Here is a 13,326-nt window from a genome sequence, read left to right as displayed (position 1 = left end):
TTTGGGGGGGGGGGGGGGAGCTGTACCTTTTGGATTTTTGTAATACTTTATATGTTTCCAATAAAATATCTTGACATTTCAGTTCTGAAAACATACTGTAATAATTATACACTGTTCAATAACCTTTTTCTAAAGTGTGGCTGTTACAAAGGGTCAGATTAAACCGAATATATATATTTATTGCCTGAGATCCCATGTATAATATTTGTATATCGTTTGATATTCCCTGTATATTCCTTGTACAATATGCACTGAATATCCCTTTAGTCTAGCAGGACGGACCATGGTATTCGTTCCCCTATTGGAAGCGACCCCCCTGGCGCCAGGTACCGAGTAAAGCCTTGCCCCCTCGAGCTGACTTGAAAGCTACCGCCTCGGACTTGTCTTAACATGCCCGCTTTCGCCCACGGCTACGAGACCGAGAGGCGACAGAAATGAGATAGGCACTATTTGTCCACCGTGGATATAAATATGGCGCAAGAATACAGAACCCCCTTTGCAGTTCCTCTTCAGTTCGCCTTCAGTTCAGTCTAGTTCAGTTACCAAGTAAAGCCTTACCCACTACGTAACGTGCGGTATAGCAGGGCTCGTATCGCCCCAACATAGTCTCGTGTTATCCTAAATACGTCTGTTTGTCGTATCGTTCTCTATATATTAGTAAACCATTACGAGTCAAAGACCACGTGAAGTGGGTAATTGTGTGTCTATAATAGAGCACTTATTGCCGCGTGCTAATAGTACAGTAACGTCAAGTTCAGCCGTGCACTACCGCACCGGAGAGGATATCTACACCGGAGCAGCAGCACCACGCAGGACTTACACCCCGCCAGCGGTGCCACTCTCCGGGCAAGGATTATTCTTCTTCATTGCTTTGACCAAGCTGCTGGAGCAGAGAACCGCCTACCCCACTGCCACTGTGGGATCTACACCTGCCCGTGGGACCATCGCCCAAGCCCGTCGCTGCCGGAGCAGAGACTTGACAGCTCTCATCTGCGCGGAGCGCACCCTGGGATCACCACTGCTTTCCCCGCTGCCACAGGGGTGACATCGCCCCCTTGAACCCTGGACTTGCATAGAGCTTTGGCCCCCTCTGCTGGCTTACAACCGGTAGTACCCCTATCCCAGAAGATCCATAGATCTAATTACTTAATATCCATTATTGATTTACATGCACATTCTATTTGCCTTATAAGCGCAATTGACCAAAGTATATTATGTAACAATAATCCCTTTTATGTAATAAATATTGTAAACTAGTATTTTGTGTGGAAAACCTGTTATTGTGCGAGTGTCGTCATCTAGAATACCTTTGTACGGTGTTGGCCAGTAATGTACAAGTCGGTAGTGATTCAATGATATCAGTACTTGATTAATACAGTCAGGGAATTGTACCCCTCAGTTAAAATTGGTCCTTCGATAGCCGAGATAATAATTAGCGTAATATTAATATAATATTAATATTGGCATGGCCGATGACGAACACTCCACAAACGGTTCTCCTAAGCTAGATCGCCCGCAGCGCAGACGACAGCCACCTCCCTACCTAGAGGCATACTCTGTCAGTCCAATACCTAGCTTTAAAGGGAAGTTAAACGCGGAAAAAGTAGAACGTAAAATTATGTCCGACCCTAACAACCAGGCTACCCCGCCAACAGAGGCCCTAGTGGGTTCTAAAGTAACTGACCAAGCTCACGGTGGGGACCAGGAGGGAACTGACATGACTTTACCCCCAGACAATACCCAAGAAGTAGTCCCCGACCAGCCCCGGGAGGAAGACAACCCTAAAGAGACGCGCACCCAGGAGACGGATCTCCGCGGTACGCAACCGGAGAACGGATCTCCAACCAGTACTGCCGGGAGCCGATCGCCCCGAACGCCGTCTTCCCCCAGCGAGGCGGACAAGATGCTGGCGCAAGCACTCATCGCCACCCTGGCAGCCTCCACCGAACGCGATCGACTTCAAGCGCAACAGACGTGCGAGCGCGAACATTACGCAGGTGAGCGAGAGCGCTTCCAGGCGCAACAAAGGAGCGAGGACGACCGAATAAGGCTGGAGACCAGACGCCTCCAGACAGAAGAGAACATCGAGCGAAGCCGCGCCGACGTCGCAAATGCACAGCTCCACGCCGCCCATGCCAGCGCCAACGCCCAGCGCGACGTCGCCAATGCGCAGCGCGACGCCGCCAATGCCCATGCCCGGCGCGAGGCAGAGCGCGACCGGATGCAGGCGGAGCTGATGGACAAACTGGTTGCCATGGCGACACCCCCTCACTCCGCACGGAGCTCTCAGAGGTCGTCAAGACATGGGTCTAGGACACATTCCCCTACCCGACGAAGCGACCCGGGACCCCGCCTACAGGAGGATCCTGTCCACGTCTCCGAACCCCGCCTACAGGAGGAGCCTGTACACGTCTCCGAACCCCCTCCCCAGCCGGTCCATACGAGACCCAGCAACCGGGTAACGGAACCGGACCACGCCGAGAGACTGAGCAGACGACTCCAGGTCCTAGCAGAGGAAGAGGAGGAGGAAGAGGAGGGGTGTCAAGCCGACCAGCAGCAACGTGCTCTGGCCCAGGAGGCCCAGTACAGCCCCGACCCGCAGCCACGTACTCAGGACCAGGAGGTCCAGTACAGCCCAGAAGTCAGCCCCGAGGCCCTGCGCTACAAACCCCCGACTCAACTCACGGGTGAGTTTGACGCACCGCCAGCCCCGAGGAACAGCACCTGGGTACCCGACCTTCGGTACCCACCAAGTACCAGCCCAAGACGACACGCCAGAGGAGACTCGCCTAGGAGGCCTCTCCCCCAACGCTCACCGATGTATCAGTCACCCACAGCGTCATACATTGCCACGCCGTCAATCCCAGACTTCGTCTATGAGAATCGAGCACAGTACACGGAGCTCCGGATGTGCCTAGAGACAATGATGGTGGATGTCGCTGATGAACGCCACAAGTATGCAATATTACTGAAGCACCTGAAAGTACCGCGAGCGCACAATATAGCGCTGGCCTACGCCTCCTCTTCGACACCATACACAGCGGCCCTTGCAGCGCTGGACCAGAGATATGGACGTATATGGGATTACGTGATAGAAGAGATAAGGCATATTGACCGCCTACCCCCAGCCACAGACAATCGAGCACTGGACGACCTGTCCATCAGAGTGCAGTCCCTGGTAGGGATGCTGGGAGCGCAGAGGGAAAAGGGTAGGCATGAACTATACGCCAACTCAAATGTAGAGAGGATCTTGGAGAAGCTACCGCCCGCCCGACAGGAGCGCTTTAGGCGGCAGAGAGACCACCGAGACCCTAATGGCCCCGAACCGAACCTCCTCGATCTAGCCGACTTCCTAGCGAGAGAAGTCAGCAGCTTACGGCTAGATACATTCGGACGGAGCACCCCTGGCTCCAGAGAAGGAACCAGGAGACTAAATGATGGAAGAAGATCGGTGACTGTCATGCACCAATCAGAGTCAGTACCGCAGCACTCCAACCACAACACCCCCTCGACGAAAGAGGACCAGTGGAAGATTGAGTGCCAGTACTGTGGGGGAGAACATCGGCTCCACCAGTGCGAGGATTTCAAGAAGCTGACCACGGATGATGTGAGCCAGTGGGTCAAGGACCACCGCCGCTGCTTCCGCTGCGCGCGCAGCCACCTAGCAGCTGAGTGCCACCTGAAGAAAAAGTGCAGCAGGTGCGGTGGCACCCACCTGGAGGTCCTACACGACATCAACAAGCGTCACCCAGGACAACAGAGTGGGCCCGTCGCGGTCATGTACCACGCCGAGGCGGTGGCACCAGAACCAAAGTTCCACCAGACCGCTCCCTACTGTGCCTACTGCGACGGCGGACACTGGCTGGCACAGTGCGCCGAATATAAGACACTGAACCCCGTCCAAGTGAACCAGTGGCGCCAGGCGGCCCAGGCGGGCGCCGTTTACCGCGCAGCACGGTGCAGAGCCCACCAGAAGGTCCAAGACAACCAACTAGCAGGAGTGCTCCACATTGACCAGCACAGCGGGACCCCCCGTGTGCTCCTCAAAGTGGTCAGAGTGCTCCTGAGCCACGGGGACAAAGTCATGGACACTTACGCCGTCCTTGATGACGGGTCAGAGAAGACCCTTCTGCTCGCGTCCGCTGCGGCCCAGCTGGGACTGCGGGGGAGCGAGAACCAAATGACGATTCGGACAATAAGGAGAGATTTAAAGACGATAAAGGGCGAGAATGTCTCCTTCACTATCGCAGCAAGCGGGCAGCCAGAGCGACGGTACAAGATCACAAATGCTTTCACCAGCCAAGAAATAGGACTCTCGCAGTACACCTACCCTGTCACCAAGTTGATGGATAAATATGTGCACCTGCGCCAATTACCTATCCCGCTCATGGACGGCGCTACCCCGACCCTGTTGATAGGCTCCGACCATGCAGAACTCATAGTCCCGATAGACCGGGTCCATACAGGACCCAGAGGTTGTCCTGCAGCAGTCGAGACCCGCCTAGGATGGACATTACAAGGGCCCCTCGCTAAATCTCCCAACCGAATAGCAGCCACTAGTTGCCTCCACTCCAGAGAGACAGAAGAAGACACCGGCCTCTCCCCCGTACAGCAGAGGCTATTGACATTAAGCGAGAGGCCCGTGAGAGAAACGTGGGTACCAGAGGGAGTTCGGAACTCCACCCCCCTCAGCTGCGCTTCAGACGTAGCTGACCTCGAACCCAGCACCCCAAGCGACTCCTTGACGGGGCGGCCGGGACCGGCCCCTCCTCACACGGGGTACAGAGCGAACAAGAGAAACAGACGGAGGAGGAGAAAGCACAGCCAAGCCAAGATCAAAGCAGTCTCAGGCCCGCTTCCTCCTAAGCCCCCCTTCATCCCGTCCAGCCGTCATGACCATAGACCAGTCACTACCCCGAGCTGCGTGGCCGGCCGGCTGCGTAAGCAAAGTGACCACTGGTGCCGACGGAAAGGTCAGAGTGGCAGAAGTGCTCGGCCAAGGGCGGATCTACAACCGACCCGTGGCGAGGCTGATAGAGTCGCCAAGGCTTCCCGACTCGCCTAATGACGACCATGACCCCTGACTTTGTGAACTGACCGACCCCTCACAGACATTGAGTAGTGGACAGTGCGGTTAATCTGCCCCTGTTTAGCTAATTAGGTGGGACTAATTAGGGGGCGGCTGTTACAAAGGGTCAGATTAAACCGAATATATATATTTATTGCCTGAGATCCCATGTATAATATTTGTATATCGTTTGATATTCCCTGTATATTCCTTGTACAATATGCACTGAATATCCCTTTAGTCTAGCAGGACGGACCATGGTATTCGTTCCCCTATTGGAAGCGACCCCCCTGGCGCCAGGTACCGAGTAAAGCCTTGCCCCCTCGAGCTGACTTGAAAGCTACCGCCTCGGACTTGTCTTAACATGCCCGCTTTCGCCCACGGCTACGAGACCGAGAGGCGACAGAAATGAGATAGGCACTATTTGTCCACCGTGGATATAAATATGGCGCAAGAATACAGAACCCCCTTTGCAGTTCCTCTTCAGTTCGCCTTCAGTTCAGTCTAGTTCAGTTACCAAGTAAAGCCTTACCCACTACGTAACGTGCGGTATAGCAGGGCTCGTATCGCCCCAACATAGTCTCGTGTTATCCTAAATACGTCTGTTTGTCGTATCGTTCTCTATATATTAGTAAACCTTCATTACGAGTCAAAGACCACGTGAAGTGGGTAATTGTGTGTCTATAATAGAGCACTTATTGCCGCGTGCTAATAGTACAGTAACGTCAAGTTCAGCCGTGCACTACCGCACCGGAGAGGATATCTACACCGGAGCAGCAGCACCACGGAGGACTTACACCCCGCCAGCGGTGCCACTCTCCGGGCAAGGATTATTCTTCTTCATTGCTTTGACCAAGCTGCTGGAGCAGAGAACCGCCTACCCCACTGCCACTGTGGGATCTACACCTGCCCGTGGGACCATCGCCCAAGCCCGTCGCTGCCGGAGCAGAGACTTGACAGCTCTCATCTGCGTGGAGCGCACCCTGGGATCACCACTGCTTTCCCCGCTGCCACAGGGGTGACATCGCCCCCTTGAACCCTGGACTTGCATAGAGCTTTGGCCCCCTCTGCTGGCTTACAACCGGTAGTACCCCTATCCCAGAAGATCCATAGATCTAATTACTTAATATCCATTATTGATTTACATGCACATTCTATTTGCCTTATAAGCGCAATTGACCAAAGTATATTATGTAACAATAATCATTTTTATGTAATAAATATTGTAAACTAGTATTTTGTGTGGAAAACCTGTTATTGTGCGAGTGTCGTCACCTAGAATACCTTTGTACGGTGTTGGCCAGTAATGTACAAGTCGGTAGTGATTCAATGATATCAGTACTTGATTAATACAGTCAGGGAATTGTACCCCTCAGTTACAGTGGCTGTTATTAAATGTTGATTCAATGTAATTTCTAAGATGACCCTTCTAACCAGAATTCAAGGTTGAACCGTTTTAACACTATTTTCTACTTTTTTGCTTCATGTATTTTTGGTCTCAACTTTTTACCTGGAGCAATCTTTTCAACTGAATGTACATGTTTGACCTTGTAAGGGATTGTTTATAAAAAAAAAAGGAGAAAAAAGTAATTTGATTTATTTCTCAGTGACTCATCAGGATAAATAAACAACAACAATGAAGTTTTGAATTTTCACATTTTTCAGTTTAGTCATTTAGCTGAGGCTTTTATCCAAAGCGACTTACAGATTGTGAACAGCATGTCATCTGTGGCAGCTAAGGGTCAGTGGCATTGTTAATCAAATAATATCAAGCTTGAGTGTTACACTCTGAGTGCATAGTAGTATAGACAATTAGACATATTAGCAAGATGGATAGTAGTACAATATTTTATTTATTTATTATTTCAGATATTGTTTGAAGGCGTTTCTAAACGTTCTAGTCAACAGCAGAACATTTTCAAAAAATGTTGCATTCAGAAGATGAAGCCTTTCATACAAAGTAGGTTAACATGTAATATTAAATGTTCATACTTCTGAGTTAGTTACTTCTAAGACATCAATTCACACTTTCCAACTTATCTTGATGCTTACAATTCATCCATATTAGCTAATCATACATTCTAATGAGAATGTTTCAGAGTTGGGATCAATTAATCCCCTCCAAACATCCCCTCCAAATTCCTCAGAGACTCAGCAGCAGCCATCACCCCAGTCATCACACACATAATAAACCTCTCCATAAAACAGGGACACGTCCCCAAGGACTTCAAAATTGCGAGAGTAACACCCCTGCACAAAAAGGGCAGCAAATTAGACCCGGGTAACTACCGCCCTGTTTCTATCCTTACATCCATCTCGAAAGTCATGGAAAAAATAGTATACGAACAGATCGAAAAGTACCTCGCGGAAAAAAATCTAATCTACGAATTCCAATCTGGCTTCAGAACATCCCACTCCACTGACACATGCCTTCTCTACTTGAACGACCACATCAAACAAGAGGTGGACGCGGGCAAATACTGCGGCATGGTCATGCTGGACCTACAAAAGGCCTTCGACACTGTCAATCACACCATTCTGATTGACAAGCTAAAAGCAATTGGTTTTGATAGTTTATCAGTGAGCTGGATACAATCCTACCTGGAGGGGAGGGAACAGATGGTGGAAGTAAACGGTACCCTATCCCCCCCCCTCACAGTGAGCTGTGGTGTTCCACAAGGAAGCATACTAGGACCGCTACTATTCCTAATTTATGCAAATGACATGTCGTCAGCTTGTGACTGCAACTTGTTCCTGTTTGCGGACGACTCAGCCCTGCTGGTCTCTGACAAGAACAAGTTACAGGTTGAAAAAGCCCTCAGCTCGGAACTAGGCAAAATCTGCATATGGCTCGCCGACAACAAACTATCATTACACATGGGCAAAACAGAGTCCATTCTCTTCGGTTCAAATAACAAACTCAGCAAGATCGACGGCTTCTCGGTTACAGTGGGTGACAATATTATCACAAGGAAAGATGAAATTACCTACCTGGGTTCCATCCTAGAGGCTAATCTTTCCTGTGACAAAATGGCATCCAATGTAATAAAAAAAGTCAACCAACGAACGCGATTCTTGTACCGGATCTCCTCTCTGGTAAACAAGAATACCCTGAAGACTCTAGCAGGAGCACTCATTCAAGGGTACTACGACTATGCTTGCACCTCATGGTACCAAAGCACCTCAAAGGCACTAAAAAACAAATTACAAACATCTCAAAACAAGCTAGTCAGACTACTACTTGACCTGACTCCTAGAACCCACCTCACCCCTGCCCACTTTGACAACCTAGGATGGCTTAGAGTAGACGACAGAGTACAGCAACTTGCAATGGGCCTGGTCTACAAGATACACTACGCGACCAAGGTACCCATGTACATGTCAAAATACTTCCCAAAGGTCAGTGAATACCACGATCACAACACCAGAGGGAGCTCCACAAATCATGTAAAACCCAGATTCGGCTCAAACAAGGGACTAAACACGTTTCGCAATTATGCCACATCAATGTGGAACGCCCTGCCTAAAGCTGTAAAGGAATGTGAATCACTACCCACCTTCAAAAACACTCTCAAAAAACACCTACGTGAGACTGCAATTCGAAACTGGCCCCTACAAATGTCCTAACCTAGTTGTACAGTAAATGACCAAGTAAGGCTTTGTCAATATTCCAATGTACAGTGTAAAATGTGTGTGTGTCCCCTACCCAACCCCCCCCCCCCCCCCCCCCCACCTCCAATGTACAGCCCTCACCCAACCCACCCAACCCCACCCCACCAACCTCCTCCAATGTACAGTTTCTACGCCAAATGTATATACACTCCTTTTCTGGACACTTTTGTATCACAAACAGTACTGTATTTGCAAATCTGATATGTCATAAATGTATAGATGTAGCAGTACTGTCTATCTGTATGTCATGTATGTCATATATGTTATGATGAATTGAAAATGGGGGACCCTGGTGGAAACAAGACGAAAGTCTTTCTCTGGTCTGCATCCCCTTAACAATTGTATGTATTGAGATGTACTGTACTGTACCCATTCTGCAATCTGTTAATAAACTTTTCAATCAATTTCAATCAATCATTAAGTTTTTAATTCAAGATTTAATTTAAAATATTGTACAAGTTATGTGATAAAAATGTTTTACTATCCAACCTAATGACCCAAGTAAATGTGAATGGATGTTCCATCATCAGAAAGTCGTGGTTGCCTGTATGAGGTCTTGTTTGATGAAGAATATTGAGAGATGGCTCTGAGCCCTTCCTGGTAACATAATCAATGAGAATGAGAGAGAGAGCATAGGTTCTAGGTTGAAAATAAGTGCACGCTAGGTAGAATGAATGGCCTTGATGTCGCCGTTGGAACGTTTCATTATAAGCGCCTTGCAAGTTGCAACGTTGGTTAAGATATGAAAATACTAGTAGTGTAAGGATGCATTAGCCATTAGCTAGCTTACTTACAAAGACTTGTGGTGGAGGTTGTAGCTGTGTTCAACTTCTGAACGAGCCCGCCAGCTTGATTTCAGCCAGGCAGAAAACGGGTCCAGAAACGAACGTTTTAATCCACACCACAATATGTAAACAAAGGTTTTAACCATCCACAACAGAATACTGCAGTCCAAATGTATTTCCGCCGATGCTTGATTCTTCTCTCAGACCGACGCAATGTCTTGAAACTATTATGTTTATTGGCGACGTGACGCGAGTGTAGTAGCAGTTTGTAAACAAACACGCCCACGTGTCTCCCCACTCTCCGCACACATGACTGAGTCAGGACTGCTCGCTATCGCTTGCTACCAATACAAATAACGCAGTAACGAAACATTTAGTAACGGTAACGGAGTTACTGAATTTAAAAAGTACTAGTTACCGCTAAAAGTAGCTTTGTAACGCGTTAGTCCCAACACTGCTTGTCAATATACACACAATAACGACAAAATAGTTAGTAACAAGCAGTTAGATGGTAGAAAAACCACTAAAGATGATAAATTCATATAAAGAAACATCCATTCAGATTCAGACAACTTTATTGATCCCGCGTGGGGCAATTCATATTTGTAGCTTCACGAGTAACAAAAACAACAAACAACCAAAACAAAACATCTCAATGACAGCACGGCACCAACAACATTCCATGCAATACACAATCCAAGAAAAGTAAAAACAGACAACTAAGTGTAAAAGGCTACTTAAAGTGACAACCGTCTTTAATAGAATACAAATGAAGACAATACATGGAACATTACTCTAAAATAAAAACGTATTCTTGTGAAAGTAAAAAAACATGTCCTACTAGGAATGTTGACAATATGTGACATTAGTTCAAGTTTTCAAGTTTCTTTAATAGTTGTCATACAGAAGTACAGAATACTTTTATACAAAATGCTTCTTACTGTTGCGCTCCAGAGACTGTGCAAGACAAGATAAGTATGAAATAAAATAACATAGTAAAATTAGAAGTAAAAAAAATGAGGTCACAGTGTTCAGTTTAGACATATGTACAATGTTCGATGCAGAATAGACGTAGTTACCATACAATATACAATACTGTGCAGTGTACTAATATACAATACTATATAGTGCAAGGCAGAAATGGAGAAATGGGACGAGGTGCAATTTAGGTACAATTCACAGTAGGTGTACGAGTTGTAGTGCAAATCCTTTATCAATAAATATAAAGTGTAAGTGTGTTTGTGTGATCTAAAGTGTGGAGAGTGGGTGCTGCAGTGTGTTGTTTGTTTGAGTGAGTGTGCGCGTGTGGGTGTGTGTGCTGTGTGCATTTGATGGTTGTTGCATAGTGATTATTGTTCGTTTAGCAGCCTGATGGCCTGGGGATAGAAGCTTCTTCTGAGTCTTTCTGTGCTCGCCTTAAGACTCCGGTATCGCTTGCCTGACCGCAGCAGTTCAAAGAGGCAGTTGTTCGGGTGGCTCGAGTCCTTAATAATTCTCTTAGCCTTCCCCTTGCACCGCTTGTTGTAAATGTTCTGGAGGGTGGGAAGCCCCCCTCCAATTGTGCGTTCGGCTGAACGTGTCACTCTTTGTAGTCTGCTACGGTCTTGTGCAGTGCTATTCCCAAACCAGGAGGTGATGTTGCCGGTCAGGATGCTCTCTATTGTACATGAGTAGAAGTTCCTAAGGATCTTCTGACTGACTTGGAACTTCCTTAGGCGCCTGAGGAAGTAGAGGCGTTGTCGTGCCTTCTTCACAACACTGTCAATGTGTGTGGTCCATGTCAAGTCCTCGGATATGTGGGCTCCGAGGTACTTCAATACATCAATAGTGTCCACATAAAAATATAAAAGTCATTACCAGAAGCAGTTTCCCCTCCAGTGTGTACACTAGGGCTGTCTTAAATAATTCGAAGCTTCGTTCGATGGGCATGGGATTCGAATATGAAAATTTTATTTGATTATTAAAAAAATATATATATATGATTTAATTTTTTTTTACAAAATCAACTCTGCCTCTCTTTGTTAACTACAACAAGCAATGCTGTTTGTTATTTAAGATGAGGTCGGACTCGGCACTGACAGATTTGTGTTCATTGTGCTGCTGCCTCCAATGACGGCTTACAATATTTCATGAAAGCAAAGTGTTTTGTTTGTCTAAGATTTAAAAAGCACTGACAAAGTTGAACAAATTGCTGTACAAGTCCCACAACATAAAAAACAAATAAACGAATATTTTTTTGTATCTCGAAGCTTCGAATTAAAATCGAATCTCGGCCCCGAAGCTTCGAATTCCAAAAAAATATTCGAAGGTCAGCCCTAGTGTACACACCACGTTTGTTAACTAGCTTGGCTTTTGGATGGTCACCCCATACTGAGGTCAGAAAGTTCCTATGATCCCAGTATTTAAAACACTAGAACAATGTGTGTTCACTCTTATACCAATCCACACTGTCTGTCTCACTCAGAGCGACAAAAACACAACTGTTGTCGTCAATGACAACTGTGTCTATGCTAGTACTGCTTCTCTCTCACAGAGGCTTCTGTGCAGGTCAAAAGCTCTTGGTAGTAGTTTTTCATTACAAAAGAACGGTCAAATATTATTCTTATGATTGTTGATGGACCGATATAGCTGTAATGATGTACTGAAGCGTTTTTAACACTGGGCCACACATTCATTATGAGTAGGGCTGTCACGCTCAAAGTCATAACATGCGCAACGTGTGTTATGGAAAATATTAAAGGACAAAAGATAAATCATAATAAATCATTCTGAGTCGTTAAAAATTATTATATTAAAAATAGAAAAACATAGTTTAATCTGAGTTGAACATGATTTGTGGAACTCCCTCTGGTGTTGTGGTTGTGGTATTCACTGACCTTTGGGAAGTATTTCGACATGTACATGGGTACCTTAGTGGTGTAGTGTATCTTGTAGACCAGGCCCATTGCAAGTTGCTGTACTCTGTAGTCTACTCTAAGCCATCCTAGGTTGTCAAAGTGGGCAGGGGTGAGGTGGGTTTTAGGAGTGAGGTCAAGCAGTAGTCTGACCAGTTTGTTTTGTGATGTTTGTAATCTTGTTTTTAGTGCCTTTGAGGTGCTTTGGTACCATGAGGTGCAGGCATAGTCGCAGTACCCTTGAATGAGTGCTCTTGTTTACCAGAGAGGAGATCCGGTACAAGAATCTTGTTCGTTGGTTGACCTTTTTGATTACATTGGATGCCATTTTGTCACAGGAAAGATTTGCCTCTAGGATGGAACCCAGGTATTTAATTTCATCTTTCCTTGTGACAATAGTCACCCTGATAGTTGATGATAATAAATATTTCACTTCATTAGCAAAAATAGTGTAACATCAGTAAGTCTGCTATAAGCTATTCTCCCTCTCGTGTGTGTGCATACATTTACTATATGCTACTCTTTTTCACATGGATTAGGCTAATTAGCTTTAACAATCCTGATTCATGAGCCTATTTTATTCAAAAGGAAGATATTGATTTAAATATGTATATAGCCTAATTATAAAAAATAAATCTTAATCGTATCTCCTGTGCTGGCACAAGCACTACCATAGCACACAATACATATCATAATTAATGGAAATATACTAAAAAGCTATTTATGGCCGGTAATAATCTCTCTGGCTGGTAGTTATTTTTAATTTTTTTTTAATTTTATCTAAAGCTAAAAAGGATGATGATACTCATTAAACATTTTGAAATATTCAATCGAAATAGATTTTTCTGGTAAATTAATGGTTTAATGATTAATCAACTAATCGATAAAATAATCAACTGATTAATCA

This window comes from Notolepis coatsorum (assembly GCF_963971535.1).
Source record: "Notolepis coatsorum genome assembly, chromosome: 2".
Lineage (NCBI taxonomy): Eukaryota > Metazoa > Chordata > Actinopteri > Aulopiformes > Paralepididae > Notolepis > Notolepis coatsorum.
This window is presented reverse-complemented; position numbering follows the sequence as displayed.